Source organism: Canis lupus, chromosome 14 (assembly GCF_003254725.2).
Source record: "Canis lupus dingo isolate Sandy chromosome 14, ASM325472v2, whole genome shotgun sequence".
NCBI lineage: Eukaryota > Metazoa > Chordata > Mammalia > Carnivora > Canidae > Canis > Canis lupus.
Window position 1 is genome coordinate 18,219,188 of NC_064256.1, and position 27,437 is coordinate 18,246,624.

Sequence of the window (27,437 nt, forward strand, 5' to 3'; positions counted from 1 at the left end):
AATGGGAAAAGAAATTTGCAAATGGTATATCTAACAAGGGGTTATATCCAAAATATATTTTTAAAAATGTACACAACTCAACAAAACCCCCCTCCAAAATCCAATTTAAAAATGGGCAGAGGACCTGAATAGACATTTTTTTTCAAAGAGGACATGCAGATGGCCAAACAGACACACGAAAAGATGCTCAACATTACTAATCATCAGGAAATGTAAATCAAAACCACAGTGAGATATCATCTTACACCTGTCAGAGTGGCTAGTATCAGAAAGATAAGAAATAACACATGTTGGGGAGGATGTGGAGAAAAGGGAACCCTCATGCATTGTTGGTGAATGTAAATCAGTGCAGGTACTTTGGAAAACAGGGTAGAGGTTCCTTAAAAAACTAAAAATAGAAATACCACATGATCTAGTAATTCCACTACTGAATATTTACCCAAAGAAAACTGGAATACTAATTTGAAAAGATATATGCACCTTTATATTTACTATAGCATTGTTTATAATAACCAAGATAAGCAAGCAACCTAAGTGTCCATTGATAGATGAATGGATCAAGAATACACATGTACACACACACATACTAAAATATTACTGAGCCATTAAAAAGCATGAAATCTTGTCATTTGTAGCAACATGGCTGGATCTAGAGAGTATCATGCTAAGTGAAATGTTGAAGAAAATGACAAATACCATATGATTTCACTTGTATGTGGAATCTAAGAAACAAAACAAATGAACAAACAATAAAATAAATAAATTTGCTTTTTTTTAGAGGGAGAGAGTCTGTGTGTGTGAACAGGGTGGTGGGGAGGGGCAGAAGGAGAGGGAGAGAGAGAATCATAAGCTCGATTCCATGACCCTGAGATCATGACCTGATCAGAAATCAAGAGTTGGACGCTTAACCAACTAAGCCATCCAGGCACTCCTAAAATAGATTCTTAAATACAGAGAACAAACTAGTTGTTGCCAGAGGGAAGGTAGGTGGGGAAATGGGTGAAATAGCTAAAGGGGATTAAAAGATACAAACTTCCAGTTATAAAATAAATAAGTCACGAAGATAGAAAGCATAGGAAATATAGTCAATAATAATTGTAATAATGCAGGGAACTTGGGTGGTTCAGTCCATTAAGTGGCCGACTCTTGATTTTGGGTTGGGTCATGATGTCAGGGTCCTTAAATCTAGCCCTGAGTGGGTCTCCATGCTGGGCATGGAGCCTGCTTAAGATTCTCTCTCTCCATCTATCCCTCCCCACTCCCCCTCATCCTCATTCACACTCTCTCTTTCTCAAAAAAATAAAATAGAATAAATAATTGTAATAATGCTGTATGGTGACAGATGGTGACTATACTTACTGTAGTGAACATTAGTAATATATAGAATTATAGAATCAATATGTTGTACACTTGAAACTAACATATGTTAATTATACTTCAATAATAAAATATCTAGTTTCATTGAAAACTAGTGTATCTAATATAGTGAGGTAATATGTAAAATATATTAGAAAACTTTAAGTGATGTCAGAGTTGTAAATGATCTACAGAACTGAAAAATATATGCCTGTAGCAGTACCTGATTTGGATTATATATGCAGATTTGGACATGTTCAATGAGACAAAGCAGGCAAACTTACATAAGCTTCAGTTTTATCTAGTTACTATGATCGTTAAATCCTTTGCTCTCATGGAACTTCAAAACTGGCAAAAGAACAAAGTTAGAACTTAACAGTGCTGCTATTTTTAATCAGTCATGTGTTCCAAATACATTAATTGCATACCAACTCTTTAAAATAAGTATGGTTGGCTAAGAGACAGAACATTGTGTTTTAAAAATAAAGCAGTTTCCTGAATGTCTACTTTTCATACATGTAATCCATGTGTAGATTTTATTGCAGATTGATCATGGACGTGATGCCAAGTACAATAGAAAGTGAAGAAATACAATAGTCAGTATTTGACCTTCTCCACATTTGATCCTGTTTTGCACTGATAGGCTCTTTTCAATGGGGGACTGTTTTATGTGTGTGGAGGGGCTTATCCCTCTTTTCTAAACCAAGTACAAAGAAAATAACAGAGATTAAGAGTCAAATTACCAGGTTTGAATAAAGTCATGAGGGGGAGAATCTAGGAAAGATGGAGAGCAGAAGCAGTTGCTATGTTTAAATCAGGACTTAGAAAACAAAATCAGAGGCATCAAGTCAAGGTCAGGAGCATGTAGTAATAAGTAAAGTAGGAAAAATTAAGATAAACTGCAACAAAGAATAGGCAGATTGCAGGAAAAGAGGGTTTTAGGGAGTTTAATAATTCTTTTATCTCCCACCTGACCTTGCCTATCAGATAAGCCTTTATGTGGTCAACCTATGTGTTTCTCTGAATATACATAATAGTATGGTCCATGAAAACCAGTCATATGTTGCAAGTAAACAGAATGTTTCTGAGCCACCATGTGAAGGTATATTTCTTGATTGACTATATCAGTAGTGATGATACATTTGGGAGGAATAAAGTATCACTTGGGATAGCAGTATGGGCACCTGGTACATGGGTTGGTAAAAGAGTTGACCGGAATTAGCTATTGGTCTATATTCAAGGTCATCAGACAGAATAAAACATCAGCTTTGACCAGTTATAGGTCAAAGACTTAACTTGAGTTTCAGTAGCACCCTTCTCTCTAATCGACTGAACTAATTTGCCACAAACAGATTGTGACCAAAGTTGTGCATACAGAACCAAGGGAAAGGGAATCTTTTGGGTCTTCATTTTTAAAATTCAGTTTGAAATCTTATCTCAAGCTTTTCTTTTTTCAGTCAAGGCCAAAATTTTTTTAAAAGGTGTGTGGAGGGAACATGCGTTATACTTATTCCTGAGTATTGTGTAATGAGTGATAAGATTTCTTTGGGAAAAATCAAGCTTTATGTATTGTAATAGTGTATCTATTCTTGTGGGTATAAAGCAGTTCCATTTAATCTCTTTTAAGTAATCACTTTCATTTTCTAAATCTGGGGTTTCTAGGAAGGGCCAGAGAATAAATATTTTATTTTTTGTAGGTCATACTATCTCTGTGGCAACTATGTGATTCTGCAGAGTAAATGGAGCCATGGACAATATGTAAATGATTGAGCATGACTATGTTCCAATAAAGCTTTATTTACAAAAACAGGTAACAGGGGATCCCTGGGTGGCGCAGCAGTTTGGCGCCTGCCTTTGGCCCAGGGCGCGATTCTGGAGACCCGGGATCGAATCCCACGTCGGGCTCCCGGTGCATGGAGCCTGCTTCTCCCTCTGCCTGTGTCTCTGCCTCTCTCTCTCTCTCACTGTGTGCCTATCATAAATAAATAAAAATAAAAAATAAAAAAATATTTTAAAAAATATTAAAAAACAAAACAAAACAAAAAAAACAGGTAACAGACTGGATTTGGCTTTGCTGACTGCTGCATTAGAGTTCTGGAGGTTGTTGTATTTAGGAAATTGAAAACATCAATTTGCTTTTGCTTTTGATGGATACTACGTACCAGGTACTGTTCTGAAATATTCATGAATTCATTGAATCTCCATAATAATTTTCTCTCTGTAGGTTAACTAACCTGTCTAAAAAGTCATACTCAGCAGGTAGTGAAGCAGGGGTTTGCACCTTACCAGCTTAATTTTGGAGTCTGAACTTTTAACTATGAAAAGTAAGTATTACCCAGGAGATAGTCAACCCTTTACTTGTATCACCTTATTATTTTGCACTGGGCAAAGGCTGGCAGGTGGACTTATGTCAGAGCTCCTGAATTGTCCATCCAGCTGCTTTCCATCCACTTCAGGCCTGGCTGACTCCCAGTGGAGATACCACAGGCTGCAGCATCCTGATGGAGATAGCACAGGAAAAATTATGCAGATCGGGCCACATCACTTTGTGCTGCCCTGGCTCTGTTCCTTACAACATGCCACATGAGCTCGTAGAGGTGCATTCAAATTATCAGGAAGTCTTGATGTGAGTAAAGGGATTTCTGATTTAAGGGGGCAGTAGTAGGTGGAATCATTAACCACATGGATCTGTCCCTACAGCCCAAAGGAAAAGCATTTTCCTTTACTCAGTCTGAATCCTCATTTATTTATTTATTTATTTATTTTGGAAAAATCTCACACTCAACCCAAGCAGCATGTTCTGGAGCTTGGTTCCATCTCTCTGTCTCACAGTGCAGGTGATATGAGGAATCTAGTAACCTGTGAGGGTTCAGTCCATCAATAGGTTCTGCCTTCTGACTGAGAACAAGTAGGGCTCAGCCAATGGAGAGAGTGAGGACAGGATGTGCATTCCCTTGATCCCTTCCTTCAGGTTAGTGGAGACGGTCAGTTTTATGTGCCAATTTAGCTGTATTTCCCAGTTACTTAATCAAACACTAATCCAGGTGTTGCTGTGAGAGTATTTTTTAGATGTGATTAAAGTCTATAATCAATTGATTCTATGAAAGGAAGATTCTCCTAGGTAATCTGAGCAGGACTGACTCCATCACTTCAGCACTTAACAGTAGAAGTAAGGCTTCCCAGGAGAAGACCAAATTCTGTCTGTGGACAGGAGCTTCATCCTGTGTCTGAGGGTTCCAGCCTGCCCTTCCCAAAGGCCTATTATACACATTTTGGCCTTGCTTTGCTAGTCTCCACAATTACATAAGCCAATCCCTTGCAATCAATGTCTTACTGTTTATCTCCTACTAGCCCTGTTTCTCTGGTTGAATCCTGACTTCAGCTGGCTATGTCTCTTAACCATGGCCAATGTTCTTGTCAAGTGACTAGTTTTATATGAGTATCTTTCCTTCTTGTTCTGCAACTGCTTCTTTCCTAAAGGTGGTAACAGCCTAAGTTACTGAATCATTACTACAAGTTTGCATATCCAAGTTTGCATACTTGTACATCATCCCTTTATAAGTCACTTGTCCCTGAATCAACTTATTTTGAGTGGGCTGCTTCCTCTTGAGACCTAAGTGATACATCCACTAATAAGAACACTTAAATTAGAAAACAATCATTAAATGCACAAATTCATCTTTTTAAAATATTATCAAGTGCCTATTATGAGCTGGCCAAGTGCAAAGCTCAAGAAATAAGATGGTTAATAAAAACAACATGGTCTTTGTCTTCGTGAGCTTATAGTTTGGAGGAGAAGGTGGACAAACAAATAATGATTGTTCTTGTAGGAAATTCTACAATTAGCACACTATGAAAACCCAGAGGAGAGGCTCTTAACCTAATACTGAGTTGAGATATCTGAGAAAACTTCCTGGTGGAAGAGATATCCAAACTGAGGCCTGAAGTTAGAAAAAAAAATGAACCAGGCAAAGGGATATGTGGGTTAAATGGTCTTATGTGTATGGTGGGGAGTAACATGTGCAAAGGCCTAGAGTCTTAAGAGGGTGTGGCTTCTGTAAGTCGCCAAATGTCATTGGGTATGGAGGGGCAATAGCACAGGTTGTAGAAGCAAGCAGCAGCCAGATCAGGAAGGACCTTTGCTGTCATGTTAAAGAGTTGGGTAGGGAAGCCATTGAAGGGTTTCAGGTCTGAGGTTGCTGTAATCAGAAAGGTCACTGCAGAAGGGAGAAAATACTGAAGGGGCAAGGCTGGAGTCCTAGTGATGCGAGCAAGAGAGAATAGCCTTGCATGATGGCAGGGGCTAGTCCAGAAAAAGAGAAAATGGTAAATTTTGAGAGATGCTTAGAAAGTAGATTTTATTGATCTCAAGGAAAAATGAGATTTGGGCTCTGGGGCATGGGAAGGTGAAGAAAAAAGAAGAGTTAAAGTGTCCCTTAGTTTTCAGCATTGGCTGGATGACTGATGGTACAGTGTCTGGGATAGGAAACAGGTTTGGGGTAAAGGAAGCAAGGTTAGTTATGAACTTAGCTAAGAAATGAAGTTAGTTGGTTAGAATTTGAGGAACCTGTGAAATCTGTAGGGGGAGGATGAGTAGCAGGATACATAGGTCTGAAGCCCAGAAGAAAGCTTTGGATAAGAAATAAAAATCTGAGATTCATTAGTAAATTAGATGATAAGTGATCCTATATTGAGAAATTTCAGGGAAAGAATATAAAGTGAAAAAGAAGAGGGTAACTGACCAAAGCAAGGAATGCCATATTTGGACAGATGGTAAAGAAACGATCTTATGAAGGAGTCTGAAAAGCAGGAGAGAGAGAAAAACCATGAGAAGGGGAATACTCCTAAAATCTGAAAAGGGAGTGTTTCAGGCAACTTTTATATAAAAATGGAGCAAGATGGGGCTGGAAATTGTACTAGGGAATGAGGAAGACATCATCCCCTCCTTCTAACGTGGAAAGAATGGGGGAAATGCATAACTTCTACTTGAAAGACGGCAGAGGTTCTAGCCTCCTCACAGGAGAACTAGATCTTAATTAAGGCAAACGTGGTACATGTTCTTTATTATAGAAGGGATTTCCAGAAGATATAGTTGTAAGTTTGGACAAGATGCCCAAAAAAGCATGGAGATGTGTTCATAGGTCAGTGGTATGCCTGGAGTGGCCCTGTCCATTCCTCCTACCCACCACCACAGTGTTCCTAACCTACTAGCAAGATAGAAGCACCATCTCTTTAAATAATGATATCCAGACATATGCATGATAGTCAGCCAGACATGCAGGACTCCATGACAGTGACGAATGGGGCCAATAAGTAAGAAGCCATATTTTGCAAAATAAAACAAATCTGAACTACATAGGTTTAATTTGACAAGCTCCATAAACTGCTCTAAATGTCAGTCATTCCCAAATAACAGATCAAGAAGAAATTTTCCCTGATTTGAGGCAAAATGACAAAAATGCAAATAATGTAGTGAATTTTGCAATAATGATCATAATTATCATTATTTCAATTCTTAATTATGGCTGCATGTATTTAACTTTAATAATGGTACTTTACCCTTAAGTTATATTGTTCCTTCATTTTTGGGGGTTGTTAAAATTGGTTCTTATATGAAACAATGGTAATAATAAATGACAATTTATCTTAATGATCTTTTCTGGTAAGATAAAATAGTGACAACCTATTGATTTTACTTGTCTTTGAAAACTCCACATCTGGAAACTGCTCATTGGTTTCCACACCTGTGAATATTTTTTTTCAGTGTGATATAATTTGTTCATACCAATTAGGAATTAGGATAAAAGGACTTAAATGTAACTTGATGTAATAGTCTTTTTGTCAGTTGCCAAGTGGAACTGGAACACAGTTTGGGGATGCTTAGTAGATGGAAGAGAACTCTAAGAACAGAGGATTCTGCATTCAATTACACTTGGTAAGTCTTGCACACCAAATCTTTCTCCTGTGTTTCATAACGTACGTATCACATGAAAGACTAAAAAGTCCTGGAGTCAAGAAATCAGTTAAATTTTGTTTAATGGCTGAACAAACAAATTTGTTTGCTGCAGGAACATTTTTTTTCTGGCACACCTAATTAACATCTCCTGGAATAATCTTCTGTTAAGACCAGTTTAAGAAGTGTTGGAATAGTTGCTCTGTAATAGTAATCAAAAACGTATCTCCATGCTAGGAAATCCAATCAAAGCTGAAGCCTAGTGAAGTACAATTTCATTTGTTTTTAATTATATCATACCGATTTTTAAATACCTCAGTCTGTTGACCATGCTCATAACTCACAACAGCAAATATTTATGTGGCATTTACCGTGTTTCAGGCACTATTCTAAGCACTTTTGGATGTATTAACTCGTTCATTCTTCAAAATTGCCTGTAGGGGAAATACTATTATCCCTATTTTATGGATGAGGCTACTGAGCCACAGAGGGATTATGTCACTTGTCCAAGATCATACAGTTTGGTTCAGAGCTCAAGCCTTTGGTCACTCTGCTCTGCTGCTTTCTTGTGGGCTCCTTATTGCTGGCACGGTCTGCCAAAATTCAATTTACGGCTGCATGGTTGGATGGGTCACCTATAAACTCGCTTAAAGAATGAATGATGGATTGAGGTGCTCTGAAACTAGTCAGCAAGGGTTCACCTGACCAAGATTGACTGTTTCTCAGACTTGGTCCCACCACAAGATATAATGAACTTTCCAAAGACTTTGAAAATAGTGAGAGCCCAAGCTGAATCCTCTTTGAAAGGAGTCACCAAGGTATGGACTGACCACACTTCTAAGGAACCATGGACTCAGGGGAAGTCTACCTCCGGTCTCTCTGGAAGGAGTTGGCCAGGATGAACTAACACCTTGGTCAGAATTTACTCTGAGAGACGCTCTGATTTCAAGTCTCCTGTCACACAGGCTTCTGGGAAGGGTTAGATTAGCTCTGTCTGGCTAGTGTCTGAGGCTGGGATGGTGGGCAGAGCTGGTGGGAGTAGGGGCTGAGAATGGCTGATCCCTAATTGGGCCTCTTCCCCAATTCTTGGTTGAATTCTAAGGCTGTCATATGCAATTAAACTTTCATTTGAGAAGAAATAACATTCTGCTTTTGTGTGTAGGAAATTGCTTGCATAAAACCAGTGACACAGTTGTCCTCCACTGAAACAATTATTTGCCACTAGTAGAAGGTCTGTAAACCTTCAGTACTAATTTAAGTCCAAGATTGTTCTGCTCCTGTATTTTGTGGCCAAATTATATTGGGAAAAACACTTCCAAGTACCTCTGGATACCTTCAAAGTTCATCCTGTGTTTCAATCATAATCAGGGTTTGTTTTTGTTTTTTTAAGCATACCAAAGCCAATCCTCTTGGGGGTGGAAGGGGCGATTGAAACACTAAATTTAAAGAAATTAAAGCAAGAACTAAATCTTAAGAAAGTAAGTAGAAAGGAGTTGAAATTAAAGTCATACCTTTGACCAGCAAACATAGTTTTAACAAAACCATATAACACTATTAGTTACACAAAATCAAAGGGAGCTCACAAATATAAGTCGTAAATCTGTTTGGCTCATTTGGGGTGTAACCAGGCATAGGAGGTGAGAGAGTATTTTTGCCTGTTCCTAGGACATTAGCAGCCAAGTCCAAGGATGGAAGGCAAGAAAACTCTCTTCTATGAGGGGGTAGTTTCTTACTGCTTCCTGAAAGAAAAATCTTTCTGTTATCACATATTTCCCCTTTCCCACTAAACTGACAGAAGAAATTTCAATTTTATCACAGCAGGAGATGGTCATCCTGGAAATCACATGGTAGGGGTGTCTTTCTTGGTAGGGAAATTTCTTGACAAATCATATTAAGATAAAAGCACTTTGCTTATTCAGAGATGCAGCAAAATATTGTTCACAGGCCATTTGCTGATAAGCTTCAATGTCTGAGGAATTCAGCCTTTTGAAAAGTCCAATGCTAGTATTCTTTTGGGTTACCAGCTTGTTTTTATAGTAATTGCACAGTAAGACTCCACTTTGTTTCACTTGACGGATGACATGTGAGACTGTCCATAGGTGACAAAAAACAGATTATCAAGGGAAGTTGTGGAAAATCATACTAAACTATTTTAAGAAAAGAAAAATTTTAAACCAGGAGTAATTAAACCCAGCCAGGCCTAAAGTCAGGAAGCACAGACTATGTAGTGAAGTCACTGCTAATCTTATAATTATTTTATTTTATTTTATTTTATTTTATTTATTCATGAAAGACACAGACAGAGAGAAAGGCAGAGACACAGGCAGAGGGAGAAGCAGGCTCCCTGCAGGGAGCCCGATGCGGGACTCGATCCCAGGACTCCAGAGTTATGCCCTAAACACAAGGCAGGCACTAAACCACTGAGCCACCCAGGCATCCCACTTGCATTATAATTAAATGATCTTGTGGTTCAGCTTAGTCTTTCATTCAGAAATGAGCCTATTGTTTGATAAGCAAAATAGAACTGGTCGACAATAGATTATTTTCTTAATTAACTGTGTTCTTATAAAAATGCAGGATAAAGAAAGTCCATAAATGTCTCAAACCACATACTCAAAAAAAAAAAAAAAGAAAAAGAAAAAACAAAAAACAAAAAAAAAAACAACACACCACATACTCATGTTTTATTCTTTGAATAGCTTTATAGCTATATTTAGTGCCTTTTTGGTATTTAATTCAGCTTCGTTTTTAGATAATTATAAACACTGGCTTAATAGCATAACAAGAATTTTATATGCAGAGGAAAAAATGCCAAGAGGGCATTCAGGCTTTTATTGGTGTTGTTCATTCTCTAGCTGGAAGGTCACCATCACAGGAAGCTTTCTCAGCTTCACTAATGCAAAGCCAATTGTTCCCTCTTCTCTGCTCCCACAGTGGCTTAGTCCAGACTTCCACTACAGCCTGTATCTATTACTTATGTAATCATTTGCTTCCCTTTACGCTGGGAACTTCTCAGAGGCAGAGAACTTGCTTTACTCAGTATCTGTCTCCAGCACCTGGCACAGTGTGTGGCATACAGTAGGCACACAATCATTGCCATTGACCAATGGTCTTTTCAATGGCAAGTGAATGTAGAAACTATGTGTGGCTTCCAAATACAGCTATAAACAGACTGACACTGTTTCAGACTTCTTTTTGGCCTTTGAAAAGTTTGTCTGGTACCTCTATCCAAAAGTCTGCCCAAGCTTGATTTTTTAATTACTATTATTTTAATTTATTTATCTATTTATTTGAGAGAGAAAGAGTGTGTGCACATGAGCTGGGGTAGGGGTAGGGGAGTTAGAGGGACAAGCAGAGTCAGCACTGAGCAAAAGCCCATTACGGCAGAGGCAGGGCATGGTTTGGATCTCACACAAGACCCTGAGATCATGACCTGAACAGAAACCAAGTGTCAGATGCTTGACCAACTGAGCACCCAGGCACCCCGAACCTTGATTTTTATGTATGATCTTATTTAATCTTCTAGTGTGCCAAAACTCCCAGAGAATGGTCCAACACTTTGATTATGATAAACCGTGTTATACAGAACTCAATTTGAGATTAGGGGGCTGTAGGAGAAAATGGAGAACTCCCTGGAGTTTATATAAAGACGTGGATGTAAGAGGTAACCAGCTTCTACCTGCCCACTAATAGTGCAATGCACCTTTATAGTTACCTCATCCCACTCTCCGAAGAGCTATGACTGGGCACTTTTTCTGCCATCCAGTCTTTAACTTAATTTTATTGTGTTTTAAAAAACAAAAGCTTTACTGAGATAAAACTGCCATCTCAATCATATCTATACACTTCACTAAAGTGTACAGTTCAGGGGCACCTGGATGGCTCAGTGTTTTTATTTATTTTTTGGCTCATTGTTTTTATTTTTTTATCTATTTTGAGTTAATTTTTATATACAATGTGAGACAAAAATCCAACTTTATTATTTTGCACGTGGATATACAGTTGTCTCAGAACCTTTTGTCTTTTCCCCACTGAATCGTCATGGCAATTAATTGTGAATGCAAGCCTTTACTTCTGGACTCTAAATTCTATTCCATTGATCTATATGTCTGTCTAATTTAAATATATATATATTTATTCATGAGAGACACACAGAGAGAGGCAGAGACACAGGCAGAGAGAGAAGCAGGCTCTCTGTGAGGAGCCCGATGTGGGATTTGATCCCAGGATCCCAGATCATGTCCTGAGCCAAAGACAGACCTGAGCCACTCAACAATGCAACCACTGAGCCACTCAGGCATCCCTATATGTCTGTCTTTATGCCAATATCATCTTCATTATTGTAGCTTTGTAGTAAGTTTTAAAATTGGCAAATGTCAGTTTTCCAACTTTGTTCTTCTATTTCAAGATTTTTGGGGCCTATTCTGGGTAGCTAGGATTTCCGTATGAATTTCAGGGTCAGTTTGTTAACATCTGTAAAGAAGCCACTTAGAGTTTTGATAAAGATTGAATTGAATCTGTATATTACCAATGGACATGAGTGTATCCATCTTATCTAATCCATGAAAATGACACATCTTTTCATTTATTTACATTGTCTTTTGTTTCTTTCATGATGTTTCATAGTTTTCTCAATACAAGTTTTGCACTTCCTTTGTTTATTTCTAAATGTTTTATCCTTTTGATGCTATAGTAGATGGAACTATTTTTTTTGTGATGCCTACAGCTTTGCTTTTCTTTTTCAAGGTTTCTTTGGCTATTCAGGTCTTTTCTTGCTCCATACAAATTTTACAATTGTATGTTCTAGTTCTGTGAAAAGTGCTGTTGGTATTTTGATAGAGATTGCATTAAATGTGTAGATTGCTTTCGGTAGTATAGACATTTTAACAATATTTGTTCTTCCATCTATGAGCATGATATGCCTTTCCATTTCTTTGTGTTGTCTTCAATTTCTTTCATTAGTGTTTTATGGTTTTCAGAGTACAGGTCCCTCACCTCTTTGATTAGGTTTATTCTGAGATATTATTTTTGGTGCAATTGTAAATGGGATTGTTTTCTTAATTTCTCTTTCTGATCCTTCATTATTGGTGTATAGAAATGCAACAGATTTCTGTACATTGATTTAATATCCTGCAGCTTTATTGAATTCATTTATCAGTTTTGGCAGTTTTTTGGTGCAATCTTTAGGGTTTTCCATATAGAGCATCATGTCATACTGCAAATAGTAAAAGTTTTACATCTTCTTTACCGATTTGGATGCCTTTTATTTATTTTGTTGTTTGATTGCTGCATCTAGGACTTCCAGTACTATGTTGAATAAAAGGAGTGTGAGTGGATGGATATCTTGGTCTTGTTCCTGACCTGAAAAACAGTGTTTTTTTCCCCATTAAGGATGATATTAGCTGTGGGTTTTGCCTATATGACCTTTATTATGTTGAGGTATGTTCCCTCTAAACCTACTTTGTTGAATGTTTTTATCATGAATGGGTGTTGTACCTTAGCAAATGTCTTTTCTCCCCTATATAAATGATCATATGGTTCTTATTCTTTCTTTTATTAATGTAGTGTTTCATGTTGATTGATTTGCAAATATTGAACCCTCCGGCAACCCAGGAATAAACCCCACTTGAATATCATTAAAATTATTTATTTATTTTTTTTAAAAGATTTTATTATTTATTCACGATAGACAGAGAGAGAGAGAGAAGGGCAGAGACACAAGCAGAGGGAGAAGCAGGCCCCATGCCGGGAGCCTGACATGGGACTTGATCCCAGGACTCCAGGATCAGCCCTGGGCTGAAGGCAGTGCTAAACTGCTGAGCCACCCAGGGATCCCCTAAAATTATTTATTTAATGAGAGAGAGAGAGAGAGAGAGAGAGAGAGAGAGAGAGAGAATGAGCAGGGGGAGGGGCAAAGGGAGAAGGAGAGAATCTCATGTAGACTCCACACTGAGCACAGAGCCTGAAATGGGACTTGATCCTACTACCCCAAGATCATGACCTGAGCTAGAATCGAGTCAGACACTTAACCAACTGAGCCACCCAGGTGCCCATGGCTGATTTTTTAAATATACTGTTGAATTTGTTTTGCTAGTGTTTTGTTGAGGAGTTTTGTATCTATGTTCATCAGTGGTATTGGCCTGTAGTTCTCTTTTTTAGTGATATCTTTATCCGGTTTTGGATATCAAGGGAATTCTGGCCTCATAGAATGAATTTGGAAGTTTTTCTTCCTTTTCTATTTTTTGGAATAGTTTGAGAAGAATAGGTATTAACTCTTCTTTAAATGTTTGGTAGAATTTGCCTAGAAAGCCATCTGGTCCTAGACTTTTTTTTGTTGGGAGGTTTTTTCTTTTTTTTTTTTTTTTGAGATTTTATTTATTTATTCATGAGAGACAGAGAGAGAGGAAGAGACATAAGCAGAGGGAGGAGAAGCAGACTCCATGCAAGAGCCTGATGTGGGACTTGATCCTGGAATCCCAGGATCAGGTCCTGAGCCGAAGGCAGACACTCAACCGCTGAGCCACCCAGGCGTCCTTATTGAGAGTTTTTTCATTACTGATTCAATTTCTTTACTGGTTATGAGTCTGCTCAAATATTCCATTTCTTCCTGTTTCAGTTTTGGTAGTTTATATGTTTCTAGGAATTTATTCATTTCTTCCAGTTTGTCCAATTAGTTGGTATATAGTTTTTCATAATATTCTCTTATAATTGTATTTCTGTGGTGTGGGTTGTTATTTCTCCTCTCTTATTCTCTTATTTGTTTTTTTTTTTTCAAGCCAAACTGTATCCAGCTTTATTAAAGATACTTTTCATAAACAATCATGGTATTTCAGGCAGAACATGGGCAGACGATCGTTAACAGTATACAACTTTTAAACTCCCTTCTTCAATGGACTACCAAAATCAGAAAGCCACTATAAAACCCAATGAAGTCTCCATGTGATGCTCTGAACAGGGAAAGTTTAAAGTAAGGGTTGACAGTTCACATTTAGCATGTTGTTTAACAACTTTTCACAAGCTGACCCTGACTTTCAGGAAATGAAATGAAAATGGCAGAATTATCAATCTGAAGATCCACAAGCTTAAAAAACTCTTTTGAGGGACACTGTCTCAGGGGTGACACTGTAAAGTCCAGGTTGCCTGACATATTAGGAACCATTTCTTGGGGTCAGGTTCCAACAGGTCTCTGGGTTTAAGGGAGTCAAGTCTATGTTGAAGGCAAAGAGGGAGAAGAGGACATAAAAAGATGAATTTTAGTTTTTCCACACCACCAAGGTGGCTCATGTGTGTCAATATCAAGGAATCCCCGTGGGAGCCAAGAGGAAGTTTCTCAAAACTAGAAGGAAAAGGTGTTTTTTCCCTTGTTATCAATCTAGCTTCGGAGATATTCTATTAGTGACATATGCCCTTCCCCCAAAACAACAATGAAATGCTCTGTGTACTAACAACATAGCTTAAAAAAAAAAGTAAACAAAATTCTGCATTTTTATAAAACTTGATAAAAAATAGTATTTCAAACTGTACAGTCACCAGAAGTGCACAGTTATAAAAAATGCACACACTTCACTTGGCATCTCCAGCACCATCAGCTTTCTGTGCCTGGTCTGTTTTGGCATCTCCATTCTCTGCAGGGTTCTTTCCACCCTTGCCAGCATCAGCTTTCCCCTCTTTCTCTTTGGGTATCTTCTCTCCCTTCTTTGCAGGGGCCTTTTTAGGCTTGGCTCTGGCTTTGGAGGAGCAGGTTTAGCAGATAACCCTGCAGATCTTCTCTGTGGCTCATCCTTCACCTTGGCTTTATCTCCTTTAGCATCCCCTTCAGCATCCCCTTCTCTTGGGCATGGCGGTGACGGCAGCAGGTCGTAAGCACTGGACGCAGGGATGCAGCGGCACGCGGGCTTTGGCCGGTCCGGGGGTCATTCTTGCCTCTTCTTTACACTGCTCCTCTCTTCTCTTATTTGTGATTTTATTTATTCGAGTCCTTTTATTTATTTTTTTCTTGATAAGCCTGGCTATAGGTTTATCAATTTTATTGATTTTTTTCAAAGACCCAGCTCTTGGTTTCATAGATCTGTTCCATTCTCTTTTTAGTTTCTGTATCATTTATTTCTGTTCTAATCTTTATGATTTCCTTCCTTTTGCTGGTTTTAGGTTTTGTTTGTTGTTATTTTTCTAGCTTCTTTAGGTATAAGATTAGGTTGTTTATTTAAAATAGATTTTTTTTTTCCTTCTTGAGGTAGGCCTGTATTGGGATAAACTTTCCACTTAGAATCACTTTTGCTATATTCCAAAGATTTTTGACTGTTGTGTTTTCATTTTCATTTGTTTCTACATAATTTTTGTTTCTCGTTTTATTTTATGGTTGACTCAATCATTATTTAGTAGTAAGTTCATGTATTTGTGGTCTTTCCAGATTTTTCCTGTGTGTGAGTAGGTTTGTATTCTAATTTCATAGGTTTGGTGACTAGAAAAGAAGCTTGATTTAAAAAAAAAAAAAAAAAAAGCATGGTATGGCTTTAATCCTCTTGAATTTGTTAAAGTTTTTTTTTTTTTTTTTTTTTTTTTTTTTGTGGGCTAGTATGCAGTCTATTCTGTAGAATGTTCCATGTGTACTTGAAAAGAATGTGTATTCTGTTGTTTTAGGATGGAATGATCTGAAGATATCTGTTCAGTGTTAATCCATCTGTTCCAGTGTGTCATTCAAAGCCATTGTTTCCTTGTTGGTTTTTTAAGATAGTCTTTCTATTGATGTAAGTGGGGTGCTAAAGTCTCATACTATTATCATATTATTATTTAGTCCCTTTTTGTTATTAGCTGTTTTATGTATTTGGGTGTCCCTATGCTGGGTACATAAATATTTGCAACTGTGAAATCTTGTTGAATTGTCCTCTTTGTTATTATATACTGCCCTTCTTTGTCTTTTGTTACACTCTTTGTTTTAAAGTCTATTTTATCCAATATAAGTATTGCTACTCTGGTTTTCCTTTGCCATTTGCATGATAGATGATTCTCCAACCCCTAACTCTCAATCTGCAAGTGTCCTTGGGTCTAAAATGAGTGTCTTGTAGGCAGCATATAGATGGTTCTTGTTTTTTGTCCATTTTGTAATGCTGTGTCTTTTGGTTGGAGCATTTGGTCCATTTACATTCAAAGTAATTAATTGATAAGATATGTATTTGTTGTCATTTTATTATTTGTTTTGTGGTTTTTCCAAAGATTTTTATCTGATCCCTTCTTATCTTTTTCTCTTTCAAGGTTTGCTGATTTTCCTTAGTAATATATTTGGATTTCTTTCTCTTTATTCTTATATATGGTTACGATTAGGTTTGTATATGACCTCTACTTGCATTAGGGAGTCTATATTAATTTGATAGTTATTTAGATTTGAATCCATTCTTTACTCCTCTCTTCCCCACATTTTAGTAATATGTTTTTATATTTTATATCCTTTTATTTTGTGAGTTCTTTGATTTTTTTAATAGAAATATTTTTTTTTCTGCTTTTGTGTCTTTTACCTTTATATGGACACTATTGGTTTCTTCTTCCCACTCAGAGTTCCCTTTAATATTTCTTGCTCAGTTGGTTTAGTGGTCATGAACTCCTTTTGTTTTGTTTGTCTGGGAACTCTCTCTCCTGTTCTGAATGATAACCCTGCTGGATAGAATATTCTTGGCTGCAGACTTTTCCCGCTGAGCACTTTGAGTAATCATGCCATTCCTTTCTGGCTTGGAAAGTTTCTGCTAAAAAATCTCCTTCTAGCCTTATGGGTTTTCCCTTGGAAGTTACTATCTTCTTTTATCTTGCTGCTTTAACATTGTTTTCTTTATCTCTATATTTTGCTAATTTAATTTAAATATGTAATTGTAATTGGTGTACTTCTGCTTTTGTTGATTTTGATGAGAGTTCTCTGTGCCTCCTGGATCTGGATATCTATTTTCTTTCTCAGATTAGGGAAATTTTTAGCTATTATTTCTTCAAATAAATGTTCTGTCCCTTTTTCTCTCTTCTTCTTCTGGGACTCCTATAATATGAATGTTATTATGTTTGATGGAGTTCCTCAGTTCCCTAAATTTAATCTTGTTTTGCATAATTCTTTTTTCTCTCTTTTGTTCAGCTTTGTTAGTTTCCTTTACTTTATCTTCTAGTTCACTAATTCATTCATCTGCGGATAGAAATCTTGCTGTTCATTCCATCAAGCATGTTTCTCATTTCATTTATTGAGCCCTTTATCTCTGTTATGTTTTTCCTTATCTCTGTATTAAGGGTCTCACTCATGTCTTCCACTCTTTTCTCAATTCCAATGAGTATCCTTATGATCATTACCTTAATTTTTCTATCAGACATGTTGTTCATAGCTGTTTTGCTTATATGCCTGGCTGTAGCCTTGTCCTATTCTTTCATTTGAGATACATTTCTCTGTCTTCTCATTTTATCTAAGTCTCTATGCCTATTTCTCTGTGTTAGGAAGTTAGCTATGTCTCTGTTCTTGATAAATTTCTCTGTCTTCTATTTTGTCTAAGTTGCTGTGTCTATTTCTGTGTTAGGAAGTCAGCTATGTCTCTGTTCTTGAGGGTAATGGTCTTATTAAGAAGAAATACTGTAGTGTCCTGTCATGTGGTGTCTCCTGTTCTTAAGGGCTTGGTGTTTTCAGGAGTATCTCCAATTTGTGCTGTGTGTGCTCTGCTATTTTGTCTTGGCCACTTTATCCTTCAGGCAATTTGTCTGCAGAGGCTCTCTTTGCCTTTTGTGGGCAGTGTTTGGTCCCTGGCCTGAATGTGGCATATTTTAACTAGGTGTTCTCTGCTTATGAAATGAGACCTGTCACCACCACCACCAGAACCAAAGCTTTACATAACTCCTGGGTTGGGAGACATAGTATGAGCAGGGGTTTGGGTTGATCTTCTGTAGGAGGGGGCTTGTTGTGCTGTTACTGAGGCAAACATAATTAAGAGAGGCAGTTCCACCATGGTGTGTGGGGGCAGGACTTAGTGTAAGCAAGTTAGGTAATAAGTGTTGGTGCTGTGCTGGTTCTTGCAGATGGCCTGGTGCTTATGCTGAGGGGCAAGAGAGGAAAATGGCACTGGACAGTACTTTTGTTCCTGGAAGGGTCTCTCTGTGAATGCTGTCTCCCTGGAATGCACTGCAAGATGATCAAATAACCTCCCCAATATATGTGCCAGGTGCACTTCAGATTGCTGTATGCACACTGTATGTCTACTGGTTGTTTGCCTGGCTTCTCTCCAAGATCAGTGCAATGCCCTCTGGGCTGTATCCCAGCCATGTCCACTGATCTTTAAAACTCCAGGCTTTAAGCTCTTTTGGTTGCGAGAAATCAAAAAATTCATTTCCTCTTGCTTTCCAAACCAATTGCTATGCAGATTTGTTTTCTCTATGTGCCCCTCTGTGTGCTAGTCTGTCTCTTGTCCTTCTCTGTGATTGTGGCTCCATCCTTTCTGCAGTGGCTATGAACTATTTTTCTCCCAAATTGCATCTCCATACTTACTACCTTCTTTGATGTGGGTCTTTTTTCTACTTTTAGTTGTGAAGTTTGTTTGCCAGTTTTCAGGTAAGTTACTGGGTATTTAGGATGATTTGACAGGTATCTAGTGTATTCATGGAATGAGGAAAACCTAGGATCCTCATACTCTACCAACATCTTTCAACCTACATTACTTGATTGTTGGCTGTTGAGCCAACCTTTTATTCTCAGGCTACTATCCATTCTTGTACCATCTCAACTCAAATTTAAAAACATGACAAATGTTTTTTCTAGAGTCATAGTTTTCTGTGATTCTTAGATTTCTCTAAGGCTCAAATTCTATCACTCTTGGTTTTAAAGCAACCTCATTTTTTCCTACACAGTTGCAAAGGTGATATACATATGGCTTATAAGGCAAATTTGGCCTGGAGGTATGTTTTATTTGGACTATATAGGCTTTTGAAATTTAGGCCAAGAGTGTGCACCCTAGGTAGACACCACACTCAACATTTCTTTTATCTTCTCTTCTACATAAGCCAGGTATTTAAAGACTTTGAAGTTGGTAATGCTTGTAATAAACCGTCTTGCTTTTGGCATATTTATTTATCTCAATGAAGTCATTTCCTGGTCACTGAACGTTAAAATATTGCAGTCATTGTTGATAACTTTTATGAAGTATTTTTTGCCCTTTGAAATAATCACTGTGTGTATTTATTTAACAGCATTGAACTGTACTTATAAATTAAGATGGTAAAAAAAAGACCCAAGTTAAATACAAATAGATTCTCATTGTATAAGATTTAGACAATCAAAAGTACAAGAGCCCTGAGAGTCCTCTTTCATTTGTCTCTACCAACCCTTCCCCATCTACAGATAGTTATTGTCATTAAATTAGGATATATTCTTCTGGGAAACTTTGTAGACTTTACACCCCTACGCATACCACCTCCCCACACACACAGACTATTAGGTTTTACATAAAAAGCAGGCCAGGAAAACAGGAAAACTTTTTGAGTTTCCTCAAAAAGTTAAAAGTAGAGCTACCCTACCACCCAGTAATTGCACTACTAGGTATTTATTCAAAGGAGATAACATAGTGATTCAATGGGGCACATGCACCCCCATGTTTGTTTGTTTGTTTGTTTATTTATTTATTTATTTATTTATTTATTTTATTGAAGTTCAATTTGCTAACATGTAGTATAACACCCAGTGCTCATCCCGTCAAGTGCCCTCCTCTGTGCCTGTCCCCAAGTCACCCCATCCCTCCACCCACCTCCTCTTCTACTACCCTTTGTTTGTTTCCCAGTTAGGAGTCTCTTATGTTTTGTCACCCTCTCTAATTTTTCCCACTCATTTTGTCCCCTTTCCCCTATAATCCCTTTCACTATTTCTTATATTCCCCCTATGAGTGAAACCATATGATGATTGTCCTTCTCCAATTGACTTACTTCACTCAGCATAATACCCTCCAGTTCCATCCATGTGGAAGCAAATGGTGGGTATTCATCCTTTCTAATGGCTAATATTCCATTGTATATATATATATATATATATATATATATATATACCGTATCTTCTTTAACCATTCATCTGTCAATGGACACTGAGGCTCCTTCCACAGCTTGGCTATTGTGGACATTGCTGCTATGAACATTGGGGTGCAGGTGTTCCAGTGTTTCACTGCATCTGTATCTTTGCACCCTCATGCAAAGAAATCTTGAGAGAAAGAAATCTTGCCATTTGCAATGATATGGATGGAACTAGAGGGCATTATGCCAAGCAAAATAAGTCAATCAGAGAAAAATGATTATCATATGATTTCACTCTATGTGGAATTTAAGAAACAAAACAGAGGAGCAAAAATGAAGGGAGAGAAAAATAAAACAAGATGAAATCAGAGAGGAGGATGAACCATAGGGATTCTTGACTATAGCAAGCAAGCTGAGGGTTACTAAAGGGGTGGGGAGTAGGGGAATGGGAAATTTGGTGATGGACATTAAGAAGGGCACCTGATATAATGAGTACTGGCGTTATATATAACTGATTAATCACTGAACTCTACCTCTGAAACTGATAATATGCAATATGTTAATTAATTGAATGTAGGTAAAATAAAAAAAATTTAAAAATGTAGGCCAGTAAAATATATCCCCCCTCCCTTATTGACAATAGGTATCTTTAGATGAGAAAGGTATGGTCAAGGGGAATGAAGGAGAACTTTTCGGTTTTTAGCCATTACTGCCAAGGCTGCATGAACATGATTTGCGTACATCTTTGTATAAAACCTACCTTAGCAAGACATGAAATCAGGATGCTATAAATGAGAAGAATGGTAGACTGGCTATGTAAAAATATTATACTATATCAGTCGGGGTTCAACCTGAGAAGCAGAGCCAATAGGGAAAATAAATAAATAAAAATATTAGATAGATAGATGATAGATAGATAGATAGATAGATAGATAGATGATATATAGATCTGTGTGATTGTTGGGGCTGGTTAAGAAAGTCTGAAATGAGCAGGGCAGGTCTTCAGAAAGGGAATATCATAAGTATGTTGGAACCATATCTTCTTTTGGGAACAGCGTCAGTTCTTTTCTAAGTCTTTTCATCTGATTGAATCAGGCTCACCCAGATAATCCAGGATAATCTTCCTTACCTAAAGTCAACTGATTAGGGGTTTTAATTACATCTGAAAAATACCTTTACAGCAAACCCAAGATTAGTATTTGATTGAATAACTAGATACTGTATCCTAGCCAAGTGAATACATCAAAAATTAAAATATATATGTACAGCAAAAGACACTGTGAACATAAAGACAATAGATAGGTAGATATATTCACAATATAGATAATAAAAGTATTAATATTAAAAATTTATTGAGTTCCCCCAAATCAACAAGAAAGTCAAGAAACAGCTGATAGAAAAATGGGCAAAAGATATGAATAGGAAATTCATATACAAAATACAATAGTCTGATGGAAAAATGTAAGAATATGCTCAAACTCACTAAGAATTAAGAAAATAAAAGGTAAAAAGATTTACATTTTTAAAGTTAAAAAAAATAAAATTTAAAATATTCCTGATAATTTTGGCAAACATTTAAAAAGGTGGATTATATCTTAAGTTGACAAAAATGTAGAAGAATGGGCATTTTCATTCATACACAATCCTTTAGTGAGAATATACATTGATAAAGCCTTTTTTATTTTTATTTTTAAAGATTTTATTTATTTATTCATGAGAGAGAGAGAGAGAGAGAGAGAGAGGGAGAAGCAGGCTCCATACAGGGATCCCAATGTGGGACTTGATCCAGGGTCTCCAGGATCATGCCCTGGGCCAAAGGCAGCACTAAACCGCTGAGCCACCTGGGCTGTCTCAAAGCCTTTTTTAAAATAAAGCCTTTAAAAATGAAATGTAGCAGTATTTATTAAAATTTTAAATAAGTATAACTTTTACTTGGTAAACTACTCCTATGAATCTATTGTCTCTTATTCACTCTGTTAATCACTAACTTTCAGTGTTAGTCTTGTATGACTGATGAACCCCACTGAATTCCCTGATCCTTCTTTATTTGAGTGCAACTTACACACTACTGCTAGATAGATCTTCCTAATCCTCTTTTTTCTCTTATACACATGCACACACACACACATACAAATATACCACAGCATTGTTTGTAACAGCCTCAAGCTGGAAACAACACAAATGTCTAACTAATATAACATGGATAAACAATTTGTGATATACTCATGCAATGGAATATTTACAATAAAGAAAGTGAATGGACTATAGAGTACAAACATTAACATGGATGGCTCAAAAAATATTCTTACGTAAAAGAAGCAAAAAACAAAGAAAACAAAGTATGATGCCACTTAAAGTTCAAAAAAAGCTAAATTAAAATGTGTTATTTAGGGATGCATAGCTAGGTAGTAAAACCATAAAAAAAAAAAAAAGAAATGAAATGATTATTCCAGGTGTTAGGGTAGTAATTGCCTTAGCTGAGTGAAGAAGGGACTTGTGATTAGTGCGGTGAATTCAGGAGACCTTTGGGATGCTGTTGATCTTAGACTTTATGGCCTTGAAGGGGACAGCATGTTAAACTGACATATATGCTTTATGCTTTGTCTCTATTATCATATTTTTTTAAATGCCACTAGGGAATTTTCTAGTGCTCACAATCTCTTATTTCTTTTTTCTCCCCAGCTTTATTGAGATATAATTAACATGTAATATTGTATAGTTTGAAGTATACAATGTGTTGATTCAATATACTTATAAATTGCAAAATGATTACCATTGTAGTACAGTTGACCCTTGAACAACACGGGTTCAAACTGCCTGGGTCCTCTTTTATATGGATGTTTTTCAACATAGTACAATCCTATAAATGTATTTTCTCTTCCTTGCGATTTTCTTAATTTTCTTTTCTCTAGCTGACTTTGTTGTAAGCATACTCTATATAATACATATAACATACAAAATATATGTTAATTGACTGCTGTTGGTAAGGCTTTTGGTCAACAGAATCTAACCTTAGTAGTTAAGGTTTTGGGGAGTCAAAAGTTATACTTGGATTTTTGGCTGTGTGGGGATTGAGGGCTTGAGGGAAGGTGGTCAGCACCCCAACCCCTACATTGTTTGAGGGTCAACTGTTTAGCTACCACCTTCATCCTGTCACTTGTGGTACTTGCACAGATTTTATTATTTTCTAAATTAAATTTACTTTTCTGTTTGTTTGTATTTGACTTAAAAATTGTTAAAAATAAATTAGATTAAAAAGACCTGTATGAATTACTTCCTGCCTACAGAATAAAGGTCAGACTCCTCCACATTCACATCTCTCCATTTACTGAGTACCTCAGCTTTTGTTATCCTACTCCTACTACTGTCCTCAGTGGAAGCCAAAAAACCTCAAACAAAGCAAAACAAAACAAAACAAAAACCCCAACAGATACAAATTTTACTAAATTGCCTTTACCAAAAAAGAAAAAAAAAAGAAGAAGAAGACTTTTCCTCTTGTTCTTTATTTGAAAGTAGATGGGGGGGGGGGGATTTTGAATTGCTTACCACACATTTTTCTAAGATGAATCAGAACAGGATGAAATGCCTGTTTCGTCTCTGGCTATAATGAATACGCATTTATGGCACAATTTTCAGGGAGAACACAAATATATGCAATGTTAGTTATGTTGTGCCTGCCACAACACAGTGAAAAATAAGAAAGGATTAGAATCTAGCCCAGAGTCTTCATGCGGACTCTTAGTTTCACACTTAGTCATAGCCAGCTTCACACCCAGACGCCCCTGACAGAACCAGGGCCAAATGTTCCTGGAAAATGGGACTTCTGAGCTTCATAGACATGTGCTACAAATACCTGAGCCTCATGCCTGGGTGGAGAGCTCAGCAAGAAGACTGATGGGCAGCTTCCAGGGGAAAAAATGAGGGAGGGGCAGGATGTGGTCTTGGTGACTCAGAAGTGGCCCGCCTTCTCCACCGCCAATCTGAGTCAGCATGTGGCCACATGGTTTCACATGGTGCCTGGTGGGTCTTGATGAGATGTCCTACCAGGTCCTCTGTGCCTGCCTTTAGTGAAGCATTTGATTTTAGAGGCTCAATTTACATATGAGTAGTTTTATTCTGTCTTTCTGAATTAGTCAAGCAAGAGATTGCTGAAGCTTTCTGATCTACATGGTATGGTGGCATGAAGTGTTGTTGGAGGTTTTCATACTTGTTCGCCTAATGTGGTTCTTCAAATGGTAAAGTAACATCACACAAGTGGAGGCAGCCTAGCATAGGAGTTGAGGACCTGGGTTTTGGAGGCAATCCAGCTGGGTTCAGATCCCTGCTTGCCAGAACCCCTGCACTTCTGATTTTAGAAATGTGCACATACCATTCCTTTTTGCCCTAGGACATGAATTGTGTGCTCTTAATGTGATTGGTGCAGTGGAAACTGAGTCATCCTCGTTGGTGCAACAGTGGCAGTTCTGGTGATGCCCTGCAGAGCGGTGGCAGTTCTGGTGATGGCTGTGTCTGAGTTTCTGGCTGGCAGAGTGGATCGTCCTGTCCAGTGCTGGGCATTAACTTTCAATGTCTTGATTTGGGACATGGTTCATGACTGCAGAGGCCTCAACTCACCATCCTGGCAATTCTGGGAGTTATGCAGTGACCTTTTGTTTATTTATTTTTAAATTTATTTTTGAAGATTTTATTTATTTATTTGTCAGAGACAGAGCACAAGCAGGGAGAGCAGCAGAAGGAGAAGCAGGTTTCCTGTTAAGCAGGGAGCCCAATGCAGGGCTCAATCCCAAGACCCTGGGATGACAACCTGAGCCAAAGGCAGACACCCAACTGACAGAGCCACACAGGTACCCCACAATGACCTTTCAATACATTCTTTTTTGCTTCAACTGAACTTTTGGTTGCTTTTAAATGTAACTAAGGATGTTGACTGATTCAATGACCTGAGGAACATTTATTAAGTTTTCTTAACCTGTTTTTTCATCTGTAAAGTAGCTTAGTAATACCTGTCTCTTAGGGTTAATGACAGACTTAAATATATATGCATGCAAATAAATATACATGCAAGCACTCAGTATGAGCACATAGTAAGAGTCCTTAAAATGTTAGCTATTATTATTAATAATTTGTTGGGCATCAGAGTAATATTGGAGTGTCTATAGTAGAGTGAATTTTGGTGTGAGGAAATTCTTGCCATTTACCAGAGAGTCAGGAATGATAGCTTGGAGTCTTAGTTTCAAGATTCACATATAGTGACCCCATCTGAATAGTAATGTAGAAGAAATAATTCTTTATTGCAATGGTAGGATTAAATGTAACCTAGGAATTTTTATGGCTCATGGCTTTAATTTACGGTTGGTTGATTTAGGCAACCATGTATCTTTAGTTTTACCTATTTAAATTTAACATATTGACTGGAAAGGGCACAAATCTTAAGTATACAGCTTGATTATCGCACAAAGCAAGATATTAATCATTACCAACTTTACAAAGGCCTACTTTGTGTCCCATCTCCAAAGGTAACTACTACACAGATTTCTCTTGCCATAAATTAGTTTTGCCTGTTTTTGAACTTTAAATAAACCAGATTATATAGTATGTACTCTTTTTGTTGCTAAATGTTATATCTTTGAAATTCAACCATGTTGTTACACATAGAAATATGTGTAACACAAACTCACTACTGTATTGTGTTATGCATATACTTTATTTACCCATTCCATTGTTAATGGACATTTGGGTACCCTCTCATTTGATTCTATTAAGAATAATGTACTATGAATATTCTTGTAAGTATTTTTTGTGCACATCTGTATGCATTTTTTTGGATTTACACCTAGAGGTTGAATTGCTGAGTTATAGAGTAGGTGTATGTATGCTTACCTTTCTTGGCAACAAAATTCCCAAAGTAGTTTTGCCAGTTTGCATAGCATTTTAAGAGTTTCTGGCAGTCTATATCTTCTCTAATACTTGGTATTGTCAACCTTTTAAAATTTCGCCATTCTGGAGTGTGTGTAGAGATACCTTGTTTTATTTTCAACTTGCATTTTCCTGATAACTAATGATGCTGAGCATATTTTCATGGTCATTGGCCATTTGGATATTTTCATTTGTAAAAAATCTATTCATGTCTTTTATCCTCTCTTAAAAATAATTGAGTCTGTCAATTTTTTCTTATTAATTTATAAGAGATATTTATATGGTCTAGAAATAGTCCTTTGTATGATTTATCCATGTAAAATGTCTTATTCCACATTACTTCTTGTCTTTTCATTCTCTTAATGTTATATTTTGATGAATAGAGGTTTTATTTTTTTAAAGATTTTATTTATTCATTTGAGAAAGAGAGAGAGAATTGGGGAGGAGCAGAGGGAGAAGAACAAGCAGACTGTGTCCAGTGGGACTTGATCCCATGACCCCGAGATCATAACCTGAGCCAAAATTGAGGGTCGGATGTCCAACATTGAGCCATTCAGGTGTCCCATGAAAAGACGTTTTAAATTGTAAGAAGTCTGTATGGCCAATCTTTCCTGTTATGTTTAGTGCTTTATTTATTTATTTATTTATTTAAAAGAGAACACTTCACGGTGAATCTGACACAATCAGAACTGAATATCTTTTTTTTTTAAATTTTTATTTATTTATGATAGTCACAGAGAGAGAGAGAGAGAGAGAGGCAGAGACATAGGCAGAGGGAGAAGCAGGCCCCATGCACCGGGAGCCCGATGTGGGATTCAATCCCGGGTCTCCAGGATCACGCCCTGGGCCAAAGGCAGGTGCTAAACTGCTGCACCACCCAAGGATCCCTGTTTAGTGCTTTAAAAAAAAAGACTTTATTATTTTTTTATTATATATTTTTAAGTAATCTCTATACCCAATGTGGGGCTTGAGCTCAAAGCCCTAAGATCAAGAACTGCATACGCTACCAACTGAGCCAGCCAGGCACCTTAATAGACTTTATTTTTTAAAAGCAGTTTTAGGTTTACAGAAAAATGAACAGAAAGAACATATATTTCTTCCCCCTTCCCAGTTCCCCCTATTATTAACATCTTGCATTGGTGAGGTGCATTTGTTACAACTGATGAACCAATTCTAATGTATTATTAACTAAAGTCCATAGTTT

General features: G+C 37.2%; 2 long non-coding RNA genes across 4 annotated transcripts in view; one reads left to right on the forward strand and one right to left on the reverse strand.

Annotated features, from left to right (window-relative positions):
- Window positions 1–3,142: 3,142 nt before the first annotated feature.
- Window positions 3,143–27,437, reverse strand: part of LOC118350540 (uncharacterized) — a 46,798-nt gene continuing 22,503 nt past the window's right edge. The window contains exons 2-3 of the long non-coding RNA XR_004804497.2: window positions 3,724–3,854; window positions 3,143–3,328 (exon numbers count right to left, since the gene is read on the reverse strand). This is a non-coding gene — a long non-coding RNA (uncharacterized LOC118350540). The remainder of the gene's footprint in view (window positions 3,329–3,723; window positions 3,855–27,437) is intronic.
- The window catches only part of LOC112674926 (uncharacterized), an 89,078-nt gene continuing 86,395 nt past the window's right edge, over window positions 24,755–27,437 (forward strand). For 2 of the 3 annotated variants that reach the window (XR_007401996.1, XR_007401994.1), the window contains exon 1: window positions 24,755–25,161. This is a non-coding gene — a long non-coding RNA (uncharacterized LOC112674926). The remainder of the gene's footprint in view (window positions 25,162–27,437) is intronic. The other variant, XR_007401995.1, reaches the window with a different exon arrangement.